We start from the raw sequence: 15000 nt of genomic DNA, 5'->3' as shown, positions 1-15000 counted from the left end.
CGTAAGTGAACCCTTTCAGAAACTAGTGATTGACATAGTAGGCCCGTTGCCTAAAACCAAGAAGGGTAACCAGTACATTTTAACAGTTCTTTGTCCCACTACCAGGTACCCTGAAGCTTTTCCTTTAAAGAATATTTCTGCTAAGAGTATAATTAAGTGTTTAACTCGCATGTTTACTTCCTTTGGTATTCCTCAGGAAATACAGTCAGATAGAGGTTCTAATTTCACTAGCAAACTCTTTACCCAAGTCCTCAAGGAATTAAATGTTAAACAGTCTCTGTCTACAGCGTACCACCCCGCCAGTCAGGGAGTTCTAGAACGATGTCATCAAACGTTAAAGAATATGCTACGTAAATTCTGTTACGAGGAAGACCGTGACTGGGATGAGGGATTGCCTTTCCTCCTCTTTACGCTCCGTGAAACACCATCCGAAGCTCTGGGTGTTTCGCCCTTTGAATTGTTATATGGAAGGAAGGTAAGGGGACCCCTCAAGGTAATCAAGGACCATATCATATCTTCTTCTACCTCACCTTTACAGTCTGTTAACCAGTATATTGTTTCCCTTAAGGATAACCTAGCCAGAATTCATTCCTTTGCCTTGAAGAACCTTGAACATGCACAAAGTAAAATGAAGGTTAATTTTGATCAGAAATCTCGTAAGAGAGAATTCAAGGAGGGAGATATGGTTCTTGCATACATTCCTATCTCTGGACAGCCTCTTCAAGCTAAATACCATGGTCCTTATAAAATTCAGAAAAAGATGTCAGAATATAATTACGTACTAGAACCCCCTGACAGACGTAAAACTACTCAACTTGTTCATGTTAACTTGCTTAAGCCATACCTTGCCAAAATACCACTAGACAGTTCAGTCAAACCATTGCTTTCGCTAAATCATGGTCCCAGTAAAATACCTATGTCAGCCGACCGTCCACGAGTCCACGAACCGACGTTGCCACATTTCGATCCTCCCACAGTCGGCAACAACAGCGACATCTTGAACAACCTACTTTCGTACCTTAACCACTTGAATCCTGATCAAGCTAAGGAAACTTCTGAAATTATTTCTAGTCACAGATCCTTGTTCCGAGATAATCCTGGCCGTTGTAACCTGACGTCCCATGAGATTCAACTGTATCCAGGAACTTCTCCTAGCCACCAGCACCCGTACCGACTGCATCCCCAGAAGAAGCTGATAATGAAGAAAGAGGTCGACTATCTAGTGCAGCACGGTTTGGCAGTTCCCAGTAATTCCCCATGGGCCGCTCCGTGCGTTCTGGTCCCAAAAGAAAACGGACAAACTCGACTGTGCACGGACTACCGCCGAGTGAATGCAGTTACCATCCCTGACGCTTATCCTCTTCCCCGCGTCGACGACTTAATTGATAAGGTGGGACAGTCCAAGTTTATTACTAAAATTGACCTCACTAAAGGTTATTACCAAATTCCTTTAGCTCCACGAGCTCGTCCCATCTCTGCATTCATCACTCCCTTTGGACTCTATGAATACACCGTCATGCCGTTTGGGTTACGTAATAGTCCGGCTACGTTTCAACGTACCATGAGTAGCCTATTACAGGACATTGATGGGGTAGCTGTATATTTAGATGATATAATAATATATTCTCCTAATTGGCAGAACCATGTACACCTACTAGATGTCGTAATGTCCCGAATGGAAGAAGCCAACCTCACCGTCCAGCTTTCCAAAACCGTCTTCGCCCAAGCTACAGTGACGTACTTGGGACACGAGGTGGGACAAGGCGTCGTCCGGCCGAAACGAGCCAACATCTCGGCCATTCTCGACTACCCGGCTCCCGCTACTCGGAAAGCACTTAGGCGCTTTCTGGGTATGGCCGGATTCTATAGGAAGTTCTGCCCAAACTTCTCAGAGGTATCCTTACCCCTCACCAGGATGACAAGCTGCTCCATACCTTACTCCTGGACTCCGGAATGTCAGAACTCTTTCCTGCTCCTAAAAACCTTCCTCACACAGGAGCCAGTTCTACGTTCACCTAACTTTGACGTCCCCTTCGTTCTCCAGACGGACGCAAGTGATCAAGCCGTCGGAGCTGTTCTACTCCAAGAACATGATGGGATATTGCATCCTGTCGCGTACCACTCGGCTCAACTAGATAAACACCAAAGGCAGTATTCGACCACCGAGAAGGAGCTACTGTCTATCATCTCTGCCCTGCGGAAGTTCGAATGCTACGTAACACCCAGCTCGACCCCCTTACGGATATTCACGGACCACAATCCGTTAATATTCCTTGAACGGAACAAGAACAATAATAGGAGGCTATTATGTTGGTCCTTGTTCCTCCAACAATACCTCCTCGATATAAAATTTATCAAGGGTTCTGAAAACCTCCTTGCTGATACCCTTAGCCGTCCTGATTAGAACTCCCAACTCGTCTGTTCTCCAGAGTTGATGAGTTCTAGGGGGGGGGGGGGTGATGGCCCACCATCCTCCATGTATATAAAATGTCTGTATCTGTATGTCAATCTTTAATTGTAAGATAATTATGTATGTACTGTAAATTGCTTGTATACGTTGTGATGGCCCACCATCCTCCATGTATCTAAAAATATCTGTATCTGTGTTATCCTGTACTTGTTAGGTAATTACGTATGTACGGTAAAAACTGCTTGTATACTTTATGGGATCTACTCTCTCTAGGCCGACAGACGTGAACTAGTTCTGTCCGGCTCATCCTTCGCCTTCCTCCCGTCCTCGCCAACTGTATATATAATGCATCTGCCGGCTCCTAGCGCGCACTTTCGTTGGCTGAAGCGACGCGTAACTTTATCTCTCCCATATAGATAAAAAATAAGCGATGATAAAAGAGAGAGAGGGAAAGGACACTAAGAAATATAGAAAAAAAGAGAGAGAGAGAGAGAGAGATATGAACAGAGACGAAAAAACAACTATTTTTTAGAATACTAGACCTGAGGCTGAGAAAATTATATATATATATATAAATAAATATATATATATATATATATATATATATACCTGTATATATATATAAGAAAACACAGTAAACAAGAAAGGAGGTGAAAAAAATAACGTACACCAACATAAATGGCATGATTTCAGGACTAAACGAATTAAACGACTATCTGGCAGAAAAGAAACCAGACATAATGGGGATTGTGGAGACAAAATTAAAAGGTTCACTACCACCTACTACTGTGGGACAAGGTTTATACAGCCATTGGATGAAAAATAAAAAGAAATAGGGTGGAGGAGTCATGTTTTTGACTAAGAAATGCTTAAAGGTGACAAAGATAACAGATGGAAAAATTAATGTGGAATTGATTATGATAAAATTTGAAAATGGTGACATGGAAAGTAGAATATTTGTAGTAATATAGGTGCCCCCCCCAAAAAAAAACATATTCTTGGACAGAGAGTGATCATTCCAAAATGGTGGAAGACACAAAGCACGCATTACATGAATTACTGAAATGAGGAAACATAGTAATTATGGGTGACTTCAACTCTAAAGAAATATGTTGGGTAGAAATGACAGTGAATTGTGGAGAAGACCTTTGGGGAAATATACTACTGGATATGATCATTGAATACACAATGACTCAATGGGTAAAGAAAAATACCAGATATAGAAACAATGAAGAACCGTCGAGACTAGACTTAATATCTACGTCAGAGCCTGAAATTGGGGATAAAATGGAATACAAGACACCAATTGGGAAGAGTGACCACATACTAATAGAGTTCGAACTAAAAGAAGAAATTGATTTGGGAAGAAATGAGAAACACAGAAAAGGAAGACTAATGTATAAGAAAATGGATTTTGAGAAACTCAGAAAATTCCTTCAAATAGTAAATTGGGAAATCTTCTTAAATGAAGAAACAAAGATGGAAGAGAATTAGAATATATTACAAGTAAAATAAATTTGTAAAGAAGGAATAGAGAAGTACGTACCAAAGCAGAAGCAGGAAAGGGTGTACATTAAGGGCTGGTACAACAAAAAAGTAGTGAGGCTAAAGATAGAAGAGACAAAGCTTGGAAAAGATGGGGAAAAAAACGGGTTAGTGGAAAATATATATCAAAATAAGAAATGAATATGTAAAAATACGTAGGGAAGAAAAAAGAAACCACGAAAAAAACATAATAGACAATGTAAGGACCAACCTAAACTATTCTACAGGTATGTAGATGATAAATTAATAATAATCAAGAAGTAGTGAAACTGCGTCTGGGAATGAGGAATATATAGAAGATGTAGAAATGGCTGAAATTATGAACAAACATTTTAAATGTGTATTCACAATTGAAAATACACAAAATTGGAATGAAGGACAGAAAGATCCCCCCCCCCCCATGAAAGAAATAATTGACACAGAAAGAAATAAGGGACCAAATAATAAACCTTGATATCAGAAAATCACACGATCAAGATGGAATTGCAAAATGGATACTAAAAGAATGTATAGATGAACTAACGGACAAAATGTATAAGATAATTGATCACTCACTCAAAGAAGGAAAGGTACCACAAGATTGGAAAAATGCAAATATAGTACCAATATATAAAGGGTGAGATAAGGACGACACAAAAAACTATAGACCGGTCTCCCTTACAAGCACAATAGCTAAAATATGTGAAAAAATGATCAAAAGCAGGTGGATTAAACATCAGGAAGAAAATGATATACGGAATCCAAAGTAATTTGGCTTTAGACAAGGAAGATCATGTGCCACCAACTTTATTTTAATTTTAATTTTTTTTTTTTTTTTACTCGTGGCTAATAGAAATAATGCAAGAAGGGGATGGATGGGCCGATTGTGCTTTCCTAGATTTACAATGGCATTTGATAAAGTATCATACAAAAAGCTACTAAGAAAACTCGAAATAATAAGAGGTGTACAAGGAAAGTTATTGAGATGGATGGAATATTTATTGAACGGGAGAAAAATGAGGGTGGTACCTAGAGAGACAAAAACTCAACTTGAGAAGAAATGATAGATAGAGTCCCACAAGGTTCTGTATTAACTCCAATAATGTTTGTCATATATATAAATGACATGGATGAAAGTGTAGAATGTTATATGAACTTCTTTGCAGATGACAGATGACGCAAAACTATTAAAGAAAGTAAGTGCAGAAAAAGACTGTGAATCATTACAGAGAGAACTGTACAAAGTCGGGGAATGGAGCCAAAAGTGGGAAGTGATCTTAAACATCAAGAAATGTAGTATAATGGAATTTGGAAAAAGTAAAAAAAAAATATCAGGGCAATATAAAATTGGTACAAAGGAAGTAAAAAAGGTAGCTAGGAAAAGGACCTAGGAGTAATTGTTAACAGACATGTCACCAGACAAGCATATTAACAAAATAGTCGGAGAAACCTACAATTTACTAAGATCAATAAAGGTGGCCTTTAACTACTTGGATGAAGTAAAGGTAAAGAAAATATTAGTCACACTGATAAGACCAAGATTGGAGTACGCTGCGACACTATTGAAACCCAGCACAAAAAAGAATATAAAGAAATTAGAACAAATCCAAAGAGCATCACCAGATATGGCACCAACACTTTCAAAATTGACATACGAACAGAGATTGTCAAAACTGGAACTATCAAACCTGGAACAAAGAAGAGAAAGAGGAAATCTACTGGGCATTTACAGAATCATGAAAGGCATTGAAGTCCTTGACAAAGAAGATTTATTAAAGTGGGATAAAAGAAAAACAAGGGGACATGAAAAGAAACTTAAAAAGGATAGTTATTGAAGAGATCTGAAAAAGAATAGTTTCCCATACAGAGTGATGGATGTCTGGAACAAATTGGACGAAACAACAGTGTCTTCAAAAATCATACAAGAATTTAAGAAAAGCTAGATGCTGAAAAATACAAAGACAGGTCACTACAAGCATAGCTCTCTTTCCGTATAATACAACTAGGTAAATACACACACACATTCACATACTCGTTCGCACGCACGTGCAGGCGCACGTACACACCATCACGCAAAACCACACAGCTTGTCACTTACATAATAAATGCACTATTGTATACGTAAAATTATGGCTCCATGTTATTTTTATAAAACTTGCATGTACCTCCGCCTCTTCATTGGGTTTATCAGCTGGACATATGTAGACATTGTAGGCTGGGAGGCTGGGAAGAGGCAGAAGTGGGTTTGTCATTGCAAGCATGATCATGTACACACACACACACACACACGCACGCACGCACGCACACACACACACACACACACACACACACACACACACACACACACACACACACACACACACACACACACACACACACATACGCACGCACGCACACAAGCAATAAGAGCAAGAAGAGAATAACAGGGCAGTATAAAATTGATGGAAAAGAAGTAAAGAAGGTAAATTCGCTAGATAAACATATAAATAGAATAGTCGGAGAAACACACAATTTGTTGAGATCAATAAAGGTGGCCTTTAAATACCTGGATAAGGAAATGATCATAAAAATTTTACAAACACTGATAAGGCCAAAACTGGAATATGCAGCGCTGATATGGTCACCCAGTACAAAAAAAATAATATAAGAAAACTAGAACGAATACAAAGAGCAATGATAAAGTTGGTCCCAACACTTGCAAACCTGACATATGAACAAAGACTGGTCGAACTGGTATTGCCAACCCTGGAACAAAGAAGAGAACGGGGGTACCTACTAACCATCTACAGAATTATAAAAGGAAAAGAATGCCTTGATAGAGAGGACTTATTAAAGCGGGACAGGAAAAACAAGAGGATATGCAATGAAACTCAAAAAGGATAACTACAGAAGAGATCTGAAAAAGAACAGCTTCCCACACAGTGATAGACATATGGAACAAATTGGATGAAGAAATAAGTGTGTGGAAACACAATACAAGAATTTAAGAACAAACTTATTCTTGCGAGATACAATAACGGGTTACCACGAGCATAGATCCCCTTCCCGTATAATACAACTAGGTAAATACACAGACATACACACACACACACACACACACACACACACACACACACACACACACACACACACACACACACACACACACATATATATATATATATATATATATATATATGTGTGTGTGTGTATATATATATATATATATATATATATATATATATATATATATATATTTGTGTGTGTGTGTGTGTGTGTGTATTTACCTACTTAGTTATATTTACCTAGCTGTATCATACGGGAAGGGGAGCTTCGATCGTGGTGTCCCGTCTCTGTATCTAGCCAGATTTCAATTTGCTTTTAAATTTTTGTATTGTTTTTGCACACACTATTGTTTCGTCTAGTATGTTTCATACATCCACCAATCTGTGGGGAAAGCTGTTTTTTCAGGTCTCTTCTATAACTGTCCTTTTTGAGTTTCTTTCCATGTCCTCTTGTGTTTCTTTTATCCCAATTTAGTAAGTCATCTCTACCAAGAACTTCCACACCTCTCATAATTCTATAGATGGTCAACAAATCACCTCTTTCTCTTCTTTGTTCCAGTGTTGGTTGTTCTAGTTTTGACACTCTTCATATGACATTTTTGATAGTGTTGGGGCCATCTTCGTAATTGCTCTCTGGATTCATTCAATTTTCCTTATATTCTTTTTAGTACTGGGTGACCATAGTGTTGCTGCATAATCCAATTTAGGCCTTATCAATGTGACTAGTGTTTTCTTTACTATTTCTTCATACAAGTAAAAGCCAGTTTTATTAATCTTAGCAAGTTATAGGTTTCGCCGACAATTTTGTTTATCTGTTTATCAGGGGACATATCTTTTGTGATGATCACTTCCAGGTCTTTTTCAGATTCCACTTTTGTTACTTCCTTTTCAACAATTCTATATTGTCCTGATATCCTTTTTCTATTTTTTCCAAATTCCATTATGGCACATTTCGTAATGTTGAAGTCACTTTCCACTTCTGATTTCATTCCCAAACCTTTTCAGATTTCTCTGTGGTGAGTCATTCCGTTTCAGTACTCTCTTTAACAATTTTGCATCATCTGCAAAGAAGTTCATGTAACATTCCACACCTTCGTCCATATCATTCACATATATATCGAACATTATTATAGCCAATACTGATCCTTGTGGAACTCCACTAATTACCTCTTCCCAAGTAGAACTCTTATCTCTGAACACTACTCTCATTTTTCTTCCTTGCAAAAGTCCTCTATCCATTTCAGTAATTTACCTTGTATCCCTTCTATGGTTTCCAGTTTTCTTAATAGTTTTTTGTGAGGGACTTTATCAGAAGCTTTTAGTAAATCTAGGAACGCACAATTATGTCTAGTAGTCTTGAGTAAAAACAGATCAAATTAGTGGTACATGGTCTTCCCTGTCTAAATCCAATTTGTCTTGGATTTAGGATCTGGCTCTCCTCCATATGTTTTATCCATCTACTTTTTATAACTTTTTCACAAATTTTGGCTACCGTGCTTGTAAGTGAAACCGGTCTTAAATTTGGCGGGTCTTCCTTATTTCCTCTTATAAATTGATACGATATCAGCATTTTCCCAGCCGTCTGGTATTTTTCCTTCTTTGAGTGAGTAACATATGTTATATATTTTGTCTATTACTTCTTTACATTTTTTAAATAACTAGTTTGCTATTCCATCTGGGCCGTGGGATTTCTTGATATCAAGGTTTATTATTTGATTTATTATTTCTTTCCATGTTACTCTTATTTCGCTCATGGAGGGTGGATCCCGATATTGCATTTTTTTTTCATTGAAAACCGACTTGAAGTGTTTGCTCATGATTTCAGCCATTTCTGTATCTTCTGTGTATTCCATATTCCCTTGGCGTAGTTTCACTATTTCTTGTTAATTTTTTAGTTTACCATTTACATATCTATAGAATATTTTTGGCTCATCCTTACATTTTTCTATTATGTTTTTTTTTTCTTCATATTTTCTTTTTTCTTCCCGGCGTATTTTAGGTATTTGTTCCTTCGATTAATATATATTTGCCACTCTATGTTTTTTTGTGTGTGTCTTTTCTCCATCTTTTCCAATCTTTATCTCTTCTGTCTTTCGCTTCGTTGCACCTTTTATTAAACCATCATTTAGTATATACCTTTTCCAGTTTTTGCTTTTGGACATATTTATCCACTCCTTTGTAGATTTTCATTAGAATCATCAATTTTCTTGCATTGGAGTTTCTTCATTGTGGAACTTTTCCCAGTTTGCTTTAAGAAAAAAAATTCCTAAGTTTCTCAAAGTCCGTTTTACTATACATCAGTCTTCTCTTTCTGTGTTTCTCATTTCCTATGCATATATTTCCTCCTTTAGTTCTAATTCGAGTAGTATATGGTCACTCGTCACAATTAGTGTCTTGTATTCAATTTTGTGTACTATTTTAGGTTCTGATGTAAATAAAAAATATCAGTCTCTACGGTTCTTCATTGTTTTTAAATCTAGTGTTTTTTTACCCATTGTGTCATCGTATGTGCTATAGTCATGTCGAGTAATACATTTCCCCATTGATCCTTTCCACCTTTCACTGTCATCCCTTTCCAACATATTTCTTTGCAATTAAAATCTCCCATGAGTATCGCCTTATTTCCATCTTTCAGTATCTCATTTAATGAAGTTCTCGTATCCTCTAACATTCTGGAATAATCTCTTTCCAAGAGCTCGTTTTTGGGGGGTACATAAATCACTGCAAACCATCTGCTTTTCATGTCTCTATTTTCAACTCTTATTGACATCATCTCTACCCTGTTCTCTCCATATTTAGCTTTTGTCACAAGTAAGTTTTTCTTAACCAGGAATATGACTCTTCCACCTTGTTTCTCCTTCCTATTTTTATGCCAGTGATTATATAATCCATGACCAACACTGTTTGGTACTGGTGAACCCCTTAATTTTTTCTCCACGATTCCCATTACCTCTAATATTACTTTTGACAAGTAATCGTTTAATTCGTTTAATCATGAGATTAATCCATCTATGTCGGTATAAGTTATTATTATTATTATTTTTTAATACACATTTTTTTTTAGTCTCATCGAATAGAACTGTTGTCTCGGTCTCCGTTCTTTTCTCTTTCTCTTTTTTTTTTTTTTTTTTTTTTTTTTTTAGTTTCGCTTCTTAATGTCTTAATTTTTTATATTTCCTCGTCATTCATGTCTCTTTTTATCTATATAGTGCTTGTTTCTTGCTAATTTTCCTGTTCTTACTTAGATTTCTTCCGTTGCCATTTGTGACCTTAATTTGATGTTTAGTGGTCGACTTTTTTCTTTTCCTTCTGCATATTTACAAATTCTGTGCATTTCCTCTATTTCGTTTTCTAATTTTTGTTTTTATCTTGTACTACTTTTAAAAAAATTCTTGCCAATTCTTTGTCCTCTTTATCTCTCAGGAACCAATTTGGGTTATGTTTTTACTTTAGACCATATATTACCACACTTTTTTTTTTTTTTGTCTACTGTATCTCTTACTAAGTTTTCTTTTTCCTTAATTACCTTAATGGCAGCATCTTCGGCCTTCTCCTGCATTTGCTGATGAACTATTTATTTCAAAATTACTTTATCTTTGTCTTTTTTTCAATAATTCCTGAGCTGTTGCAAATCGTCTTCTCTTATGCTTTTTTTCCGCTTCCACGGTCATTGCTTTTTATCCGTTCATCCACCTCTTTGCTTATGGTCTCGTTATTTGTGTTTTCATCATTTTTCAACCTCTCATTTTCACATTTTAACTCGGCCACTTCTTTTAATTCCGTGTTTACTTTTTTTAAGTCACTCACTTGTCTTTGTTCGTCTTCCATAGATCGACAGTTTCTCATGTCTCATGCTTCGGACCCATTAAATCCAGAGAAATTACTCTCATCACCATTATCAAGTAGAAACCTTTTAGCGCCTCTCGGTGATCTAAAACCTATGCATTTTGCTTCGTTATTGCGCCGGTAGATGGCTCTGGGTACATGTTGATATTTTAACGCGACGGACAGCATCTTGGGATTTCTCTGTCCCGTAATCGTTTTCTTCCATTTCCATCCCAAAATATAAAGTACACAGAAAACAAACCAACAAAGAATATTATGTCCACTATCTATCAGGTCACAGTGAAATAATTAAATCATGTATGATTATTGGATTCTTCGTACGCGCATACAGAATATGTAGCACAGAATATATAGAAGACGAAATAAAACACAGTTTCAATATTTAAAAAAATAAAATATCCTAAGAGATTGATTATACAGTCAAAAGAGAAAGCACAAGAAATGGAAAGGGCAACAAGTAACAAAGAAAAAGAAGAAAATAATAAGAACAATATAGTAATCCCAATATGGAATTGGGTAGAAACAACTTCGCCAAACGTGGTTAATGAATGGAATAAAGTTCCTGCAGAGGCAGTGCAATATAGTTCAGTTCGAAGCTTTAATATTCGTCTAGATAAACACCTAAGCAAGATGCTGTAATGCCTGCCATTTATTTTATATTATTTGTTTAGTTTTGTGTTATTGTTTGTTTATTATTATTTGCTTGATTTTCGTTTATTATTATTTATCAGTCAGTTTATTATTTTTACTATCTACCTGCTTCTTTATTATTTAACTATACCTATTGATTTATTTAATTCATCATCATTTATATTATAATTTTCATTTATTTATTTATTATCATTATTATGTTTTTTTTCGTATCCGACCTAGTTATGGACCAAAAGGTCTCCTGCCGGCATGCTACTCCTTTGTAATCCTTTGTAAACTCTACAGCAGTCACAGAACTAAGAAATTATATAGAACAAAACAACATTAAAATAATTATAAACACAGGACAAAGAAGAAGAAAAATAATAAACAAAACAACAGACTTTAAAAATGAAAATAGGATTGTGTACAAAATCCCCGGTATATATATAAATATATATGTATAAATAAACATTTATATATATATATATATATATATATATAATATATGTATATATATATATATATATATATGTGTGTGTGTGTGTGTGTGTGTGTGTGTGTGTGTGGTGTGTAGGTTCACCTTGGTTCATCTTGTTCTTTGGAACACATAATGGACTCGTGATCAACAGCTATTTCCCTCCCAGAAAAGAGCTCAGAGGTCGTATGACCAATCTATGGGTAATGCTTTGACCTTACACGCACACACACCCCCAACTCCTCCCCCAGGAGAGTTGGAGTAACGACTTGAAGCGCAGCGATACTGAAATTTTCAGCCCTGGGCAGGATTCGAACCTGGACCGCCTTAGTGACAGTCTGGGACTCTACCAACCGCGCCACCGAGTCGTATGTGTGTGTGTATGTGTGTGTGTGTGTGTTTGTGTGTGTATAAACATGTGTAAATATATATATATATATATATATATATATATATATATATGTATACATATTCTTCTTATTTCAGCTCCCAGCAGTAGGCGTTATGCCTGTCAGTGGTCCAGCATGTTCCTCCTTCCGGCTCTATCATGGGAGGCCACTTCCTCCGAGTTTCGATGTTGGGCAAGTCATGTCTGCTGAGGGCTTCTTCAATATTTCCTTTCCATCTCTTTCTTGGTCTTCCTCTTACCATTCTCCCATCCGGCATCCACTCCCAGCACCCCCTTGCAATTCTTTCTTCAACCATTCTTTCTAAATGTCCTAACCATCTTAACTGGGCAGCATCTATTTTGCATAGCATAGAACATATCCCAATACTTTACTTATATCTTCGTTTTTTAATTTATATCTCCCCGTCTTTCCAATATATATGTATATATATATATATATATACATATATATATATATAGTATATATATATATATATATATGTATATGTATATGTATATATATATATTATATATGTATCTTTATATCTATATGTATATGTATATGTATATATACATACATACATATATATATATATATATATATATATATGCAAAGAAATCACAAAACACACGTGATAAAATATTTTTGCAGAAACCACCGGGAAATTGAAAAAAACAGATACCGAACGTTTTCGTCTATTTAGACATTTTCAAAGGTACAAAAAAGCAATACAGAAAGAAACAATAAATACATAAGAAGACAAGGATACTCGGAGAGGTCCCATGTTACATTTTATCACACACAATTTTGTCAATAATAAAATTGTCCAATTTAAATAAACCCAAACTCAAGTTCATGATATTTCCAAAATTTCTTTTTATAAAACAAGATTCAATGATATTTCTTTCTATAATATTATTACAGGAAGTAATTATTTTAGAATTTCCCCAGTCAATATTATGACCATAATCCCTTTGGTGGACAAATAATCCACTGGACACTTGCCCCGTTCTAATACTATATTTATGTTGGCCTATTCTTTTTTCTAAGCCTTTGCCTGTTTGGCCTATATAAATAAAATCACAATTTTTACATGGTATATTATAAATACATCCTTCTTTACTTCTTGGGGAATTTTTAATTAACAGACTCATAATGTTGTTATTATTTTTTAATACTATCTGGATACCAAATTTTTCAAAAATGCTAGGAAGATGGATTAAATTTTCGTGGTACGGAATTGTTAGCATATTTTTATAATTAAATGGTTTGACCTGCGACGTATTAAGAAAACATTTCCTAGCTTTGATTTTTGTTTTGTCAGATTTAAATAATTTGGTGCATTCCATTAAATTCACAGTAGAGGTTGAAGAAAATAATATGTTACCATTTTTAGATGTAAATATTTACCGATGTGGAAGATACTTTAAATTTGACGTTTACAGGAAGCCGACCAATGTCCTCTCGTACATTCATTTTTACTCGTATCACAGTCAAAAATCCAAGCTGTCAGTTTTTTCTTCAATGTTCCTGAGAGCTTATAGAATTTGTTCCCCTGAGTTCTTGGATCAAGAAATACAATTCATCTATGACATTGGAGAAAATTTAAAATATCCAAAACATCTTATTGATAAAACAAAAATCAAAGCTAGGAAATGTTTTCTTAATACGTCGCAGGTCAAACCATTTAATTATAAAAATATGCTAACAATTCCGTACCACGAAAATTTAATCCATCTTCCTAGCATTTTTGAAAAATTTGGTATCCAGATAGTATTAAAAAATAATAACAACATTAAGAGTCTGTTAATTAAAAATTCCCCAAGAAGTAAAGAAGGATGTATTTATAATATACCATGTAAAAATTGTGATTTTACTTATATAGGCCAAACAGGCAAAGTCTTAGAAAAAAGAATAGGCCAACATAAATATAGTATTAGAACGGGGCAAGTGTCCAGTGGATTATTTGTCCACCAAAGGGATTATGGTCATAATATTGACTGGGGAAATTCTAAAATAATTACTTCCTGTAATAATATTATAGAAAGAAATATCATTGAATCTTGTTTTATAAAAAGAAATTTTGGAAATAACATGAACTTGAGTTTGGGTTTATTTAAATTGGACAATTTTATTATTGACAAAATTGTGTGTGATAAAATGTAACATGGGACCTCTCCGAGTATCCTTGTCTTCTTATGTATTTATTGTTTCTTTCTGTATTGCTTTTTTGTACCTTTGAAAATGTCTAAATAGACGAAAACGTTCGGTATCTGTTTTTTCAATTTCCCGGTGGTTTCTGCAAATATATATATATATATATATAGTGTATCCAGGAAGAATATTTTCTTGTTGACAGACGAGATTAAATAATATTGCTGTTTCTGCATTGTTTATCTTTTTGTTAAGAACTTCAATTTCTCTTGCTAATTTACGGTGTTGGACTGATAGTTTGCTGAGTAGCAGTCCGTATGAGGTTGCAACGTTTCGGTCTTCTCTGGAGACCATCTTCAGGCTAATTGTTTGGGTGTGTGTGTGTGTGATGTTTATATACTATTTTATTTCTGATTGTTTGGATGGTGTCGTGTGAAGCGATCATCCTGATTGGCTGCTACGTAGTCATCAGGAATCACTAGGAGAGGTGAGGTCAGGTCCGCTTGTGGGATGGGAGAATCTGGA

The 15000-nt window shown here is 35.5% G+C and overlaps 1 protein-coding gene across 5 annotated transcripts in view; it reads left to right on the top strand.

The window, feature by feature from the left end:
• The window catches only part of LOC143032337 (uncharacterized), a 463022-nt gene that overhangs the window by 195480 nt on the left and 252542 nt on the right, over positions 1–15000 (top strand). The window lies entirely within an intron of this gene.

The sequence above is a fragment of the Oratosquilla oratoria genome, chromosome 13 (genome assembly GCF_046742065.1).
Source record: "Oratosquilla oratoria isolate Oo_2021 chromosome 13, ASM4674206v1, whole genome shotgun sequence".
Taxonomy (NCBI): domain Eukaryota; kingdom Metazoa; phylum Arthropoda; class Malacostraca; order Stomatopoda; family Squillidae; genus Oratosquilla; species Oratosquilla oratoria.
Note: the sequence above shows the minus strand (reverse complement) of the source record. Positions and strands in the feature narration are given on the sequence as shown.